The 15,894-nt window shown below is 36.5% G+C and overlaps 1 protein-coding gene across 2 annotated transcripts in view; it reads left to right on the forward strand.

The window, feature by feature from the left end:
* Positions 1 to 7,062, forward strand: part of LOC140617522 (ovostatin homolog 2-like) — a 51,394-nt gene extending 44,332 nt beyond the window's left edge. Inside the window, exon 36 of one of the 2 annotated variants that reach the window (XM_072799092.1) lies at positions 6,889 to 7,062. The gene's annotated coding sequence lies outside the window, so the exon portion shown is untranslated. Of the gene's footprint in view, positions 1 to 593; positions 748 to 6,888 lie in introns of those variants that run through there. The other variant, XM_072799093.1, reaches the window with a different exon arrangement.
* Positions 7,063 to 15,894: the final 8,832 nt, after the last annotated feature.

Genomic DNA, 15,894 nt, shown 5'->3' on the forward strand with positions numbered 1-15,894 from the left:
TAAAAAAAAAAAATACAATGGATGAAGCAAAGAGAAGTCTGTGGTATATCACAGAGTTTGAATAGTTTATGTGTTCTAGATGCGTATTATGATAGTCATTAAGATTTTATTTTCTTCAAAATAGCTTTAAAGAATTTACAACTATATGGGACACCTGGGTGGCTCAGTTGGTTAAGTGTCTGGCTTTGGCTCAGGTCATGATCTCAGTTTCCTGGATCGAGGCCCATATCAGGCTTTCTGCTCATCGGGGAGTCTGATTCTTCTTATGTGCCCTCCCTCTCTCCATCTTTCTCTCTCTCAAACAAATAAATAAAATCTTTTTAAAAAAAGAATTTACAAAAAAAAAAAAAAGAATTTACAACTATATATGTGACTTTTACCGATGTCTCATTTTTAAAAATCACTCATCTTTGTTTTATAAAATCAATAGGTCATTAAATACATATGTACCTATATTTATACATATTCACATATATATATGTATGTGTGTGTTTGTGTATGTGTGTATATATGTATGTTTTCTTAGCTATATATATATACACACACACACACACATAGTTATGCATCGTTTAAACTCTGTTTTTATATCCCAGGTGGAAAGCTATTTACTATGAACTAACTCATTCTTCTGTATCAAACCTGGAAGAAAACCATGAACGACCTCCTGTACTGAGTATACTGCAATCTGCCATGACTTCTTATCAGATTTTATTTCACTATTATTCCATAAAATGCTCTCATTTCTCATCTGAGTCTGTGATTTTCTTTTCTTTCCATATATTATACAGAATTTTCATCCTAGAAAACTCAAGATTTTCTTTGAAGACAACTCTCATAATTTGCTTTATTGTCATCAATTCTAAATCTAAGCTTTTAGACATTGTGATGTACATAATATGGAATCCTCCAACATACAGAGAAAAAGAGAGAAAGCCAGGGTCAGTGGACATGAGGGAAAGAGACTAAGTTGCAGAGGACTTCGTTTGAGCTCAAGGAAATAAACACATGCAACACAAAACACACAGACTCTTCTCCATGAAAGATCATCAAAGAATGGGGGAAAAATACTAAGGAAGTCATAAATGAATTGATGGATTTATTGAGTTTCCACACATGATTGAAAGGGTAATCCAAGGGCATTTTATCTTTTAAGATTTTATTTATTTATTTATGAGAGACACAGAGACATAGGCAGAAGGAGCAGCAGGCTCCCTATAAGGAGCCCAATGTGGGACTCGATCCTAAATCCTGGGATCATGGCCTGAGCTGAAGGCAGACGCTCAACCGCTGAACCACCCACGCGTCCCAAGGGAATTTTATCTTTTTAAAAAGCATTTTTATTGTACTAATTTTGTCACTTATTACTGAAAAGCAACATTCAATGTCTATCCTTTGCTCAACCTAACACTACTGATAAAGCAATAAATTAATATTGAGAAAACAGAGGCAGGAAGAAATTGGAGAAAATAAGGATAGAAATGAAAACAATTTCTCTACTGACTTCTCTACAGGCTTCTAACCCTGCTGAGAATACTGCTACAGGCAAGAAAAAGATACAGATTAGTTCTCCAGCTGTAGGGTTAAAAAAATTGGAAACAGTGTTCTGTCATCAGTGCCCCACAAATTAAAAATACAGTGTTTTAATAGATGATGATTAGACTTACTTATTTTTGTCTTTCTGCCCAGTGTCTACTGCTTATAGTGCCCACGTTATAACTTGGCCCTAATAAATGTTTATTAATAGATTTATCATAGATAAACTGCTGGTGTCAATCTATATCTGGTGCTATAAAAGTTTATTTCATTGTGTTAAGAATTTTTTTATGCCTTCTCAGTTTTCTTATTTTATCAAAACTTGGCACATCAGATGTGTATATATGACATCAGTATTCATAGTTTTTAAAAACACCCTAGGCTCTATACATACTCAAGAGTTTCACTCAAGGAAAATATGACTCTTCTAGTACATTTTATGCTAAAGGTTCAAGTAAAATGAAGGGAATTTACTTTGTGGTAAATAATGTCTTTTTGTGGGAATTTTTTTTTTTTTTGCCTAAGTAAATAATTCTAAATCCCCATTTTACTTAGCATATATTCAATAGTTAGTCTGCTGGTATAATAAAATTGTTTTTCAAATTCTAAGCAGCCAAAGAGGTTATGGGGAGGCCTGCTACCAGCTATGCTTCAAGGCACAGATAAAGTTTAGAATTTAATGTTTATACTTGCAAAATTTCTTGGTAAGTATGAAAGATGACAGGGAACTGGGATCTAAATATATTCTAAAGAATAAGACTATTAATGAACAATATAGCTCTGTTACTTGCCCCTTGCATTGAAACCTCTTTCTGGTTTATATTGGACAGACAACCAAAATCATTTCCTTGGTCTACATTTGAATATAAAATAGGACATACCGGATGTTCTAGTTTAGAGTGTTGAATGGGAAATGCCAAGTTTCAATGTGACTGTGTGTGTTTCTGTGTACACGTGTGTATTTAAGAAGGGATTTTTAGTAAACTAGACCGCCATGGACTATTTCATGGAGGATGATGTATAGCTCTGATCTAGATGAGGCTCGTGTTATCCAAGTATCACATGACACTTGCCCCTCTTGCCCCTCTATACCAAAGTACTTGGACAACAGGAATAATTCATTCCATCTCTCATGTTTTTATGTAGTCATCACATCCTTTTTGCATTTTGAAATAAGTTAGGTATACATTTAACAAGTACATGAAATACCAAGCCCTAACATCCTCTTTACTGTCTCCTAGAAATCTCATCCTTTTTATCCTCCTCCTCTTTCTATCAGCTTTTTCCCTTTTATCTCTTTTCTTAGGTCTCATGCTCTTTTTCCTTTTATTGTTTTATTTTTCTTCCATCATCACTTAACAATTTGGTTCCTCCCTCTCCACAGTATGTACATTTCCTTCTCACTATCCAGATACTTATTGATCTTCTTTTCTCAGCTCCACTTTCTCTTACCAAACATTAAATAATATTTTTCATCATGATTCTAGCAAGTCTTTTTCTCTTCTCACTATACACACTAAAAATCCTACAAAATTAAAATTTATGTCTGATTCCCACATATATGCTTCTCTATCTACTTTCCAGCCTCCATGAATCCCACTGTCTATTGTACATTAGTCAAATGTCCCACAGACACCTCAATAATATCCATCATTTACCCCTAAACCAGGTTCTTTTACTGAGATACCCTATCTCAGTGTGTGACAATATCATCACTAAAGAATTATCTAAGTATCTCACCTCGTCCCTCACATTCTACTCATTCACTGTTGATAATGGACCAGTGTTCACCTACCAAATGAATAACTCATTGATCCGTTTCCTTTTATCCATACTGCCATGCTGTTTTAGTTCAGACCATCAGTCTTGAGTGCCTATATGCACCAAAAACCTCTTCTGGACAGTCAGGCTATATCGGTAAATGAAAATAGTAAGAAATGGCTATCCTTGTGGAGCTTACATTTCAATGGGAGAGATATACAATACATGTAATATAATCAAACAATAAATGTAAGCATAAAATCAGCAACATAGATAAGCAAAATTTAAGAAATTGGAAGGTGGTAAGTGTTGTTGGAAAATAAAAACTGTAGAGATGGGTAAGAGGATCCAGAATGTCCAGGGAGATGGGACGAGGAGAAGGATTGAAATACTAGGTAGATTTACGTTCAACCTCATTGAAGCAGTGACATTTGAGCAAAGATTTGAAGGAGGTGAGGAAGTTAACTGCATAGATGTCTGAGACAGTGAGAAAAACTAGAAAAACAGAAATTTGTGTTTAGCTCTGGCCTCGGGCAGGATACTTTTGGATGAATTATAACTATTAAGCCAATCACATTATCACAGTTCCCACTGAAAGGGAGTGGTGTCTGGGGTCTAGGTTCCCTAGAATATAGACTCTGAGGTGAAGATTTGTGGGTAGGGAGTTTGACTAAAGAGGGCTTTAAAGAATAACACCAGTGGAGGATAAAAGAATCTGGATTATACAGAGAGAAGAGTTGAGCTGTGATGAATCCCAATAAAAATCTCAGACCATTGAGCTCTTTGGTGCTAGAATGGGTCTTTAGAATTCTCCCATCTTAAGGTGAGGGAGCTAGGTCTTTATAGCATCAAAGCACCCATTATGGGATACCTTAAGGGGATGAAAAGTCTCTCTTATACTGAGGGAGACTTTCAGAGCTGAATTCATCTGAGAGCCAACAGCCACCAACATTTCTAGCAGCTGGGATTATGAGTATTTCTGCCATAGAGAATATCTAAAGGACACACCACAGATCACTACTTTGGTCTAGCACTGAGATATAAGAAACAAATCTAAGGACCTATACAAGGATGTCTCCTGGTACAGCATCTGGAATGACTTTGATCCTTGGTAGAAAAGGAGAGAAAGGAGAGAGAGAGAGAGGTATTCAGGAGATTCGGGAGAAGAAAACTCTTTTTCTGCTGACCCTCTTCTTTAAGACTGAGATATTATTGGGAATGCATAATGTTTGCTACTGTAGAAGCCAAGCTGTCACTAAAGAGGCAAAAAAAATACTGACCCACCAAGTGGCAGAGAAGAAAGAATGAAAGAAATGCCTTGAGGGCATTGGTAAGCTGCTGAACCAGTGCCAATACCACCTTCCTCAGAATTTGTGCCAGAAGAGATAAATGTTTGATATTTTTAAGCTCGGCATTCTGTTACATACAGCTCTTAAAGATTTTCTCATCTTTTTTTTCCAATTCTTTGCCTTTTTTTTTCCTATCATATTTTTATATAGAACTTGTAATGTCTCCTTTTTAAAGTTCTTTCTAGATTACTAACCCCAGGGAAATCATTTTGAAGAGGGGCTAGTACACGTGCTGATTGACATGAACCCCCCTATTGTTCACAGTAATGTTCTCCACAATGAGAATTTGGCGGGGGGGAGGGCTGTGCATGCATGCATATGTATGATATCTTGATAGGGACTTTTCCAGGGTTTTCTAAGTGTCAGGCACTTTAAATATATTAATTTCTTTAATCCCCACAACAAGCCTATAAAATATTGTTATTATTATTCTTGTTTATGGACAAAGAAAGAGAAACACAGGGAATTCAAGTAACTTATTCAAGGTCTTTCCTCTGTTAAGAACTAGGATCCAAACACTGGCTTTCAGACTCTAGAGACTTTGCACTATAACTGCTTTGCAAAGGAAGGAAAATTCTATACACAAATCACATACTAATACTGAAAAGACGAGTTGAGTAAATGTGTTTTCCTATGGGCTACAATAAAAGTAGAACTTTATTCGTGTAAAGAGGTTGCATTTATTACAAACCATTCCCAGCGTGGTGCATTCATTCCCAGTCACACTCTGCCTTAAAGACTAAGTATGCCTCCACTGGCAAAAAGATTCTGGAAATTTTTATAACTTGCTAGAGAAACTTTGATGCCAAAATCAAAACAAGTTTACAGACACCTTATTATTTTCTGTAACAGTACCTCAGAAGAGAACACTGTGAGCTTGCTACCCTTGACAGGGCCCCACCGCAGGCACATACTCTGTGGGTCTTCACACAAAGAGAGGTCTGAAAGAAGAACACAGATGAGCATTGCTTACCATCTACTGCATGAAATATCAGCCTACTGAGGTTACGGGTAGAATTCTCATCATGAACAGGTTCTACAGAGCGCAGGACAAGGTCTCATTTGTTACGTGACTCGTGACTTGTACTAATTTCCTGGCAGATTTCTTTAAGTCCTTTAGCCTCTACCCTAACACTGAATGTTATGCAAAGTAATGATAGTTAAAGTTGGCAAAATGGTTAGGGAACTTCCCAGAGGTTTCATATTTTATTTTTTTAAGATTTTATTTATTTATTCATGAGAGACACAGAGAGAGAGAGAGAGAGAGAGACAGAGGCAGAGGGAGAAGCAGGCTCCATGTAGGGAGCCCAACATGGGACTCAATCCTGGGTCTCCAGATCACGCCCTGGGCTGAAGGCGGCGCTAAACCGCTGAGACACCCAGGCTGCCCTTTTTTTTTTTAAGATTGAAGTTTCATATTGTAATGTTAAAAATTATAGATACCACCTGAGGAGCTGTACTTTAAAGAAAATGAAGCAAGAAAGGAAGGACAGAAGAGAAGTTACACTTCAAAACTAATTTTGGGAAGGGAATATAAGGGAAGGGAGAAGAAATGTGTGGGAAATATCAGAAAGGGAGACAGAACGTAAAGACTGCTAACTCTGGGAAACGAACTAGGGGTGGTAGAAGGGGAGGAGGGCGGGGGGTGGGAGTGAATGGGTGACGGACACTGGGTGTTATTCTGTATGTTAGTAAATTGAACACCAATAAAAAATAAATTAAAAAAAAAAAAAAGAAAGAAAAAGAAAAACTAATTTTGGAACTGAGAATATATTTTCACTAAGATGGGAAATATAATTTCCTCTTTCTTATTTTGACTTTTCATGAGTATTTATTACCTACTTACTTTTTATTAGTATATATTGCCTATATACTTTTCAATCATTTTTCTATGTAGACAAGAGTAACTGGATATAAAATGTCTTTGTGTATTAAATATATGAATATATTGAAATAAAAGCACACTATCAATAACTGCAATATATTCATAAATATACAGACTTGGACTTACATCTTCATTATATTTCATTTGACTATTACTGGACTCATTCTCTTGATTTTATAAAGGAAGCCACTGCTCTTTTGAAAACATTTACCATAAAGGAAATTCCAAGATACATTTTAGACTAGAGCAATGACCTTGAAAATAGATTTTGTTTGGAATTCTTTATTATTATCTATAAGGAAGCCTTATTCCAACATTGCACATTTATTCTTCATGATGAAATAAATCTCTGCTTTACAGGATGAAAAAAATGTACACTGGAATGTATGTGAATAGAAAAAGGCGAATTTCCCATATGTTGGAAGTGTGACACCAATTTTGCCTGATGAAAAACCCAAGCTGAGAATCAGAAGCAACTGTTCAGCATTCCCTATTGAAATGGCATTCTTATTCATTGAATTTATCCCAAAAACATTGTGTGTGTGTCTGTATTTTTGTGTGCATACATATTTCTGTTATTGTTACCATTTCACATTTAAATTTCACATTTAAACAGCTAGATAACTATACCAAATTTAGAGAGTGTATTTGGGAGATACACACACGCACATGTGTATGTGCACACATACACATACAATGGCTACTCTGCAAAATTCACTTTGGAGGTCCCAGGAGGACACCTCAAAACAAGAAGCAATCATAGTCTCAGTCAGATGCAACTGAATTACAATCAGAGGCGAGTATAAGTAGATTAAGAGAATCATTCTCTGAGTATCATAATTCCATGGAAAAAGAAAATAAACCATAATTCCAAACATAAGTCCCAGATAGAAAATTATAAGGGTAGATACTACAAATTTTTGTTGCTAATTGGCAATCTAGAGAATTCTCATATGGGGAAGTCTCTTTAGTTAGCTTAAAGGTAGATATATATTTATTTATCAGAGGGGTATTCAAATATTTAATAATTATGATTGTCTCTGCCAAATCAGGTCAGATTACATGTACATGTGTAAATATAAATTCAATTCACCTTACTAAAAGGAAGTGTCTTGCAAATTTTTCCTTTCCTTCAACAAACTTAAATGTTTATAGTAATTACCGTGTATTTTAAAAATTCCTCATGTTGACTTTCCTCTAATTGATGTTAGATTTAAAGCATCCAAATTACAATATATTAATAAAGTCTTAGAAAACATTTGATTTCCAGCTATGTCCCACAGCTGGTATGATTTATATTCTGCATTTTAATTAATAAAAATGTTCTAAATGTAAGTACCCTTTCAGAGTCACACTTTGGAGGAAGTGTTATGACAAAGGGCAAAGAAATGCTAAGGAATGGAAACACATGAAGAGCAGTAGATTTTTGTTGTTGCTTTTCATAAGGGATAACATAAATGCTCACCAATCTGAAACTGCTTCCTATGTGTGATGGAGAGAAGTATTAGGTTAAAGACATGGTCTTAGTCAACTAAGTGGAACCAATTTTCTTTAGATTTGGCTCAAATCCTCAAAGTAAAGAAATACACAACATGAGGCTGTCTTTTTAGAAAGAGGTGAGTGAAACTATAACAAGAAGAAAACACAAGTTAATGCCTCCTTAAGTTTACCATACCCTATGTCAGCCTTGTAAAAGAAAAAGGTAAACAATTCAGCCAGCAAAATTGAATTTATTCAAAAATAGCAGAGGAGTCACAATTCGACACAAACAAATTATGGTGAACCAGAGGCAAATCCAGAGAACAAATGAGGACAGCATCATTTTATAGAGGAAAGGGGGAAGTTGGGAGGAGTTGTTTTGAGCAAAAGTTTATTGAAGGAAAATGAGAGTTTGAAGCAGTGGTAGCTTCTCACTGGCTGCAGACAAGGGCACCTTGTTGTTGCTGCTAAAAGAAAACTATCCTTCTTCCTGCCGGCCAAGCTGTGACAAGTGTACATGCATAAAAGCCCTCTTTTCTTGGCTTGCCAATTGCAATTTTTTAAAAAGATTTATTTATTTATTTGGGGGTTGGGGACAAAGGGTGAGAGAGAATCCTAAGCAGGCTCCACATCCAGTGCAGAGCCTGACATAGGGTTCCATCCCACAACCCTGAGATCATGACCTGAACTGAAACCAAGAGGCAGATGCCCAACTGACCGAGCTATTCAGACACCCCTACTAACTGCAATTTTGAGTTAGGTTTCCTTAACATGTTTTCACATCTGAACACTAGATGTGATTGACTTTAGTCCTTTTTATTATCTGGAATGTGCAACAGTGGGAACCCAGCAAAAGACACTTTTGGTTGGAGATGTGTATCTTTCCCTATTAAAGGAATAGTGTAATGTAATGTACACCATGATGACTGCTGCATAGTGCATTTGAAAGTTGTCAAGCAAATCCTAAGAGCTCTCATTATGAGAAAAAATATATTTTTTCTTTTTTTATATTTATATGAGATAATGAATGTTAATAAAACAATGTGGTAATCATTTCATAATATATGTAAGTCAAATTATTATACTGTACATCTTAAACTTATACTGGGCTGTATGTCAATTACATCCTAATAAAACTAAAAAAAAGTGCTTCAGACACGTCATAAGGTGGGTTCAGTGAATAGGAAGAAGTTCTCTTTCCTGCTAGAATTAAACTCTTATGCTTTACTCCCTAAGAAATGCTTAGTTGGGAGCTGGGGCAAAATTCTATGCAAAACCTAAAGCTGATGAAGAGCTATAAGTAACTCAGAAGGTGCTTGCATTTGTTAAATATTTAAAATAGTGTTAGCATTTATTAAGGGCTCATAATAGTCTCACTATTAGAAAGTTAACCATGAATAAAACATACCAGCGGTGCCTCTGAGATTCTGACAGCCATGTGCAGATGTAACATAAAAGAAAACATTTACATGGGAACATGATACTCTGTAATAGAGATATATATTTGAGTTATTATAGAAGTCTAAAGTACCAACTACTTCCATTGGAGATTCGTGAAGGTTTAAAGTGAACCATGAAGGAGAAGAAACAGAGCTGCAGAAAGCAAGTCATGGAGAGACATTCTACAGGATGTAGCACATACACAAACACAGAGAGACAGAGTGTGTGGCTCACATAAGAAATTGCTTGTGTTTTCATAGAAATTAGCAAAGTACATCTGTAAGGAAGTGGATGGTGCTAAAGTGGAGTATGGACCATTAAAGAGTTTTTAAACAGGACATAATATCATTAATTTGCATTTTAGGGGGGAAAAAGTTGATTTATTGGTGGAATAAAATGATTTCCCACTGTCTTCAGTAAAGGGGCAATATTAGAGGCAGAGCCCAGCAGAAGAAATCCTTTGGGCTGCATGAGATCACAGCAGTCCTAAGATTGTCTTCTGAGAGTTTCTTGTTTAGTCAAATGCCCAGAGTAACACAAAATAATGGGCAATAGTCTTGGAAAGGGAAAGGAGCAAATACATTGTAAAAATGGGGTAATGCGGGCAGCCCTGGTTGCCAGTGGTTTAGCACTGCCTTCGGCCTGGGGTATGATCCTGGAGACCCAGGATCCAGTCCCACATCAGGCTCCCTGCATGGGGCCTGCTTCTCCCTCTCCCTGTGTCTCTGCCTCTCTCTCTCTCTCTCTCTCTCTCTCTCTGTCTCTCATGAATAAATAAAATCTTTTTTTAAAAAATGGGTAATGCTTCAGTGTCCTGTCAGGATACCTTTGTTTCACAGATCACTAGGCCTTGTAAGGCTTACCTCACTCCACTTAACCACATCCTTACTCATTTCCCAAATGGTGAATGCTAAAGTGATCTATCTCCTGGAAGTGGAAATTCTCTTAAGCTTCTAAGGCAAATTGTCCTACTACTTTCCTGAATTCGACCTACCAAGGAACATAAAGAGATGTACCTTGAAAAAGTAATGGGGGGGCGGGGCAGGAAGCACATCTAGATTCATATGTGACCACCACCTATCTGCCTTTTTATATTTATACATTTATCTCTCCCTCTTCCTCTTTGAAATTACAGAAGATGTAACATCAATCCACACTGAAAATTGTACAGACAGTTCTTGATGGCTAAGTTATTGCAAATTTAGCCATTTAAAACTCTTTAAGAGAAGATCCATAAATCATCCAGATACGTTTTTTAACTTTATGTTTTCCAGTTTCACATTTGGCATTTATCACATATAGAAATACCCTACACTTGTAATTAATGAATTGTATGAAGGCCTGGTTTGACCAGAATCATCTGCCTTGCAAAAAAACTGGATATTTAATTGGCTCTTCTTGAGTGTTGTCATCACTTCTGCCCAAAGTTGCTAGGAGCAAAGAAAAAGCAAACAATGAGACTTAACTCAGAGATCAGAAATAAGGACACGCTAGCTAATTTATTTGCCTGCTTTTTATGAGCAGTGACCACAGGGCAGGCCTTAAGAAATTTAGTTTATGGGGCACCTAGATGGCTCAAGTCAGTTAAGCATCTGCCTTCAGTTTGGTTCATGATTCTGGAGATCTGGGATCCAGCCCTACTTCAGGCTCCCTGCTCAGTGGGGAGCCTGTCTCCCTCTCCCTCTGCCTCTCCTCCCCCCACTGGGCTCTGTCTCTTTCGTGCCTTCTCTCTCTCTCAAATAAATAAACTCTTTTTAAAAGTCTAAATCAACAAAAAAATTAAGAAATTTAGTCTGTTTTATCTTGCATAATTTCAGGTTGCAAGTCCCTCCCATAAAATGAGCACCACTGCTAGTCCTTGAGTTCTGCAATTCTATAGCAGGAGCTACACTGCATTTGTTTAAAGTATCTATCCCTGCTAGAACACAAAATTAATACCACGAGCCATTTTCTTTATTTCAATTCAATAAGTTTTCGGGTTTTTTTCTTGAAAATACATACAGGTAAATCTCTAGAGATACTGGGCATCTAAGTAGAGGGAAAAAAAATGCTTGTTAAAAATTTGAAAGATAAAAAAAAAAAAAGATTTGAAAGATGTTTTAAGTCCCCAAAACAAATTTCTAAATATCATAGAATTAGGAAGGGGAGGTTATTCGCACTTACCAGTCTGAACCCAGAGTAAATGATAGTGTACCTCCACTATCTAGAAGAGTATTATGTTTATATGACAATTATTGTCATTCTTTGAAGAAAGTTTTGTCTTATTTTGGCAATTTTATGCTATCTGATTTTATTTCACCAGAAATTTCTGTGAAGTATATGAATTTAAACTATATGATTTTGAAAGTGTTGACATGAATATATATATGCATTTAAATCTCACTCTATGTTCATAATTTTAGTAAATTAAAACATCCTTTCATATTTTTTAAGATTTATTTACTTGAAAAAGAGAAGCATGAGGTAAAGGGGTGAGCAGAGGGAAAGGGAGAGAACCCCAAGTAGGCTCCACATCCAGTTCAGAGCCCAACCCAGGGCTCAATCTCACAATCCTAAGATCACAACCTCACCAAAATTAAGAGTCAGATACTTAACCAACTGAGCCATCCAGGTGCCACCTTCCTCATATTTTTTAATTTTTTAACTGAAAAAAAAAGTTTCAGTTGTCATAGTTTTTTTTTAATTAATTTATTTTAAAAACTTTATCCATCTATTCATGAGACACACAGACAGAGAGGCAGAGACATTGGCAGAGGGAGAAGCAGGCTCCCCACAGGGAGCCTGGTGCAGGATCATGACCTAAGCCAAAGGCAGACGCTCAACCACTGAGCCACCCAGGTGCCCCGAGTTTTCATAGTTTTAAAGCTGGCAAAAAAAAATAAAATAAAATAATGCCAGCAAACTGAATGTACTATAAGCTATTTCTGCTATGGCCACCTGGGAAATTTAAGTAGTCCACAAAAAACATATGTCATGTTTTAACAAGATAAGTCCTAAGTTGAATAAGTTTTAAATTGAAATTTTCTATAAATAATAGTGAAAGGGAAAATAAGGGAAGGGAGAAGAAATGTGTGGGAAATATCAGAAAGGGAGACAGAACATAAAGACTCCTAACTGGGAAACGAACTAGGGGTGGTGGAAAGGGAAGACGGCGGGGGGTGGGGGTGAGTGGGTGACAGGCACTGAGGGGGACACTTGACGGGATGAGCACTGGGTGTTATTCTGTATGTTGGTAAATTGAACACCAATAAAAAATTAATTTATTAAAAAAATAAATAAATAAATTGAAATTTTCAAGAATGTGTCTTACATGAAGGGCACCCTCTTATTAAAAAAATTAATAAAATTAACCTATTGTGATCTAATATTATATAGCTGTCTCAAATATTTCACAGGATGTTGACACAATTCTAAAACACCTAATTTACTCCGTGTAAAGTTATAAAAAAAGGAAAAATGCAGTATCGTTAAGGTGAATCTACATGGAAAATATACCCACAGATTTAAGCACCCCATAAACCATTTTTGGATATTATTTCTGTAATTCGTTTATAATTATTTTGTTTTTATCTTAAGAGTTTTGCCTTAGTTTTCTTTAGTGAATATGTGTTGTATAACACTAAACTTTCATAATAAAATCACCTGAACTATTTGACATTATAAGAAATATTAATTCATAATTCCATAGAAATCTGTCCTTCAAATCAACAGTGAATAATGTCATAGTAAAATACTTAGTAGAATCTTTATATTTTAATATGGTTGAAAAAATCTACTGTCATCAACAAACATTGAACTCTTGTTACACGCTGGGTAATCTGATATAGGGTAGCACTACAAAAGTGAATAAGAAATACAAAACTCGACTTGATGGGATGAGCACTGGGTGTTATACTTTATTTTGGCAAATCGAACTCCAATACAAAAATATACAACAACAAAAAAAAGAAATACAAAATTCGTAAGCAGGAAACTGATCAGGGAGCCCAAATTCGTTCATTAATAAATAAATAAAATTAATAACGTACCGTGATAAATGCTATATAATGGCATGGACAAAGTATAATGGAAAAAAGTACAGTTGAAAGAAAATAAAATGACTAACTCTTCAATTCATAAAGAAATATATCAAAGGGAATCTACAGGAGTGAATCTGGAGAGATAAAGGATAATGTAGTTAACTAATACAGTCTTCAACAACACTTTCAGTTGATTTCAGTTGTGTTTGGGAGAATTAAAGAAGGGGCTATCCCACGCTTCCAGTGGCAAGGTAAAAGAGAAAATGCCCCCCTGCATGGAAAGAAAAGGGCAGAATGCATCATATGAATAGCAATGAAAGAAATATAGGTAGGACAGCCTGGGTGGCTCAGCGGTTTAGCACTGCCTTTGGCCCAGGGCATGATGCTGGAGACTCAGGATCGAGTCCCACATCGGGCTTCCTGCATGGAACCTGCTCCTCCCTCTGCCTGTGTCTCTGCCTCTTTCTCTCTCTGTCTCTCATAAGTAAATAAATAAATAAATAAATAAATAAATAAATAAATAAATAAGACATATAGGTAATGCTAATGAAGGAATAACTGTAGGAAAGATGTGCCTTGTGGCCCCAGGTTAGGTGGTATCCTAGGGAGTGGCTGAGTAGGAGCTTTGAGAAGATAGGCCAGTACTTTAACAAAAGCAATGTGTGACCAGCTGCCTACCAAGATATGAAGACACTGACATTTATGCAATGGAAGGCTTTCAGCAGAGAAAAGAGAAGAGAGCTCATTTTTGAAAGGTTAACACTGATAACTATGGAAGACTTAGCTGGATTAGAGCAACACTAACGGCAGAGTTAGAGACTGTTGCAAGAGACCAAAGAAGGGTACGTCTTGAACAAAGACAATGAGTAAATGGTGTTGGAGTAAAGGAGAAATCAATTGTATGTTTCAGATTGCAATAAGCTAATGCTTTCTGATTTAATTAATTTAGTAGGAAAGCTCTTAAGACACACACACAAAAAACACTATCCTTACATTATATCCTTCTCAGGGATGTTTTGAGTTATGTCTCTGGATGTTTTGAGTTATGTTGAAGAAATTCTAAGTTGTAATTGGCAATACAGGGACGCCTGGGTGGCTCAGTGGTTGAGCATCTGCCTTCAGCTCAGGGCGTGATCCTGGGTCCTGGGATCAAGTCTTACATTGGCTCCCTGCGGAAAGCCTGCTTCCCCCTCTGCCTGTGTCTCTGCCTCTCTCTCTCTCTCTCTCTCATGAATAAATAAATAAAATCTTTTAAAAATGGAAATACATAGGTATTTATGCACATTTTTGTTTCTTATGTCTTAAAGGGAATCTGCAAAAATAAGGCAGGCCAGTCTTAATTATTGATTCTGTGTTCCTCGTAGCTTTATGACCCATTAGTCGGTGGAGCAGGCAACTCTTGATCTTAGGGTCATGAGTTGGAGCCTTACACTGAGAGCAGAGTTTACTTAAAATAAGTAAATAAGTAAATAGAATTCTTGCCCTTCTTCTTTTCTCTCTCTCAGGGCAGCAAGTTAAATATATTTCCCAATTCCTCACAAGATTCCTAATTTACTGAACCTTTACTACATATAAAAGACAGTGCTAGCTAAGGTGAAATCAAAAGAAAAAATCTTTCCGCCCTCAAAATGATTTCATGAGAAGTCTTTGAAGAAGGGGTGCCTAGGTGGCTCAATCAGCTAAGCGTTTGACTCTTGATTTCTGCTCAGGTCATGATCTAAGCTGGTGAGATCTAGCTCCTTGTCATTGGCTCCTTGCTCAGCAGAGTCTGCTTGCAATTCTCTCTCTGGCTCCCTCTGCCCCTCACCCTGAATCCCTGCACACTCGCACGCTCTCTCTTGCTCTCTCTCGAATAAATTTACTTTTTAAAAAAGTATGTGGAAAAGAATATAAATAGCCATAATCAAAGTGACATAAAGAAATCATAAATAAACAAAACACAATTCTGTGTCCTTGATATCTGGAAGAATAGGACTTGGCACACAGTAGGCTCTTAATATTATATAATGAATAAATTGTGTAATGAGTAAATATTATATAATGAGTGAGTTATGTGATAAGTAAATGAAAATATTATGGATGCTTCATATTTTAGTTATCAAGAGATGTATTATCCTAGGCCAGCTTCCCCAGACTCAGATTCTGAGACACAAAGAAATGAACCAGGGAGTTATTAAGAAAGTGCCATCGGGGAGAAACTATAAAAAAGAAAAAAAAAAGTGAGGGAAAGCAAGGGAAGGAAAGAAACCAGTCAAGGGGGCATTTGATTTTAGACAATGTCTTAACTTCAGCTCGTCCCATGTCCAAGAAAGGAACCTAAGCTTTTATTCTATCACCAGGCAGTTACTAGTGATGGGCAACCCCCAAAGCAGTGGCAAAACCCCAGGGACAGGCCTCTTAAAAAGTCCACAGAGGCAAGCTGTTAGAA

This window comes from Canis lupus, chromosome 25 (genome assembly GCF_048164855.1).
Source record: "Canis lupus baileyi chromosome 25, mCanLup2.hap1, whole genome shotgun sequence".
Taxonomy (NCBI): domain Eukaryota; kingdom Metazoa; phylum Chordata; class Mammalia; order Carnivora; family Canidae; genus Canis; species Canis lupus.